The following is a 1,372-nucleotide window of genomic DNA, read 5'->3' as shown; positions in this document are numbered from 1 at the left end:
AAAAGAAAAAGTTAACAGACCAAAAAATGCTCAAAAAGTTACACTCAGCAAGGAAGACCAAATCAGATGGAAGTCCACACAACAGACAAAAGTACGGAAATCCATCCACATAATCAGCCAGATACCACCCTGCTTCCGCTCCTCACATAACAACAAAAAATACCTTGATGTATACATACTGTTACCTAACCCCGGGTTCCAGATAGTCTATCTTTAGGGATTTATTCCTTTGCGTTAAACCAGATATGGCAATTACGTGGCACATATCCTGCCATTCTCCTTTCTTACTCTATTGGTAGATACTGCTCAAGGGTGACAAAATTCTTTTTTGGTAGGGTCTCAGAATCCTTCTCAACACTGTGCTCCAGACATCAACTGCCAGTAGGTTCCCAACTGTTGCCTATGCTCTGAAAGTATCCTTTGTTAAAATGCAAAGGCCCCAGATTGGAGAACAGCCTAGCTCACTGGAGTCTTGGGGTAGGTTTATGGAGCAAGTACTTTCTTCCAGAGAGGAGAGGCGAGAAAGATTTGGGACACTTGGGAAAGGAGAGGTGCACAAGGGTGGGAGGTGCATATATTGCAGAAGGGGGAGAAAAGGCAAGGGAAGAACCATCAACAGAGTTCTGGGAACAAAGCTTACAGGCTCTGAAACAAAGGATGGCAAAAGCCAATGACACAAGCACTGTGGCTTCCATCTCTAGAAGAGCCCTATACTGAGTTTAACTTCCCCCGCATAGGGAGGGATTGGGGGTGACCCACATTGTCAGATGGGAACAGGTGATGTAAGTCTAGACTGGAGAAGGAACATCATGATTAAAGCTTCCATCTTCAGCTATTATGCTTGGCATGCCCCTATCAGTAGAGCAAAAGCATGGTAGTGGATTAGAAGGTGACAGAATGGAAGGGGGCTTTCCAATCATTGGTGGAAGGCCAAGACTTTTCCCCTGGTTACGAACACTAAGCAGCACTTCTGACTATTGGTGTCACCAGGTGGTTGAATGATGAAATCTAGGCCAGCTACTTGAATTACCTCTCATGCCTCCAACGAGGCTGTTCTGCAAGCCCCTGGGCAATTGCCCAGATGCCCTGTAGGAGCTCCAGTGCCAGATGTTGATGCAAATGAGCCCATAAAAATACAGGCAACAGGACTGAGTCAAACCTAGCATGCTCATCAAATGCCTTTCTAGATGGAATATATTTGGATGTTCAAATCATTCGGCCATCCAAACGTTTTATTTTTTTTTTCTTTTTAAGTTTTTCCCATTTTATTTTTTTAATTTAAATTCAATTAATTGGTATGCAGTGTATTATTAATTTCAGAGGTGGAGGTCAGTGATTCATCCATTGCATATAACACCCAGTGCTCATTACG

The 1,372-nt window shown here is 43.4% G+C and overlaps 1 protein-coding gene across 1 annotated transcript in view; it reads right to left on the bottom strand.

The window, feature by feature from the left end:
* ADTRP (androgen dependent TFPI regulating protein) overlaps nucleotides 1-1,372 on the bottom strand; it is a 72,569-nt gene that overhangs the window by 28,569 nt on the left and 42,628 nt on the right. The gene's annotated exons all lie outside the window — the stretch shown is intronic.

Source organism: Ailuropoda melanoleuca, chromosome 5 (assembly GCF_002007445.2).
Source record: "Ailuropoda melanoleuca isolate Jingjing chromosome 5, ASM200744v2, whole genome shotgun sequence".
NCBI classification, from domain to species: domain Eukaryota; kingdom Metazoa; phylum Chordata; class Mammalia; order Carnivora; family Ursidae; genus Ailuropoda; species Ailuropoda melanoleuca.
Note: the sequence above shows the minus strand (reverse complement) of the source record. Positions and strands in the feature narration are given on the sequence as shown.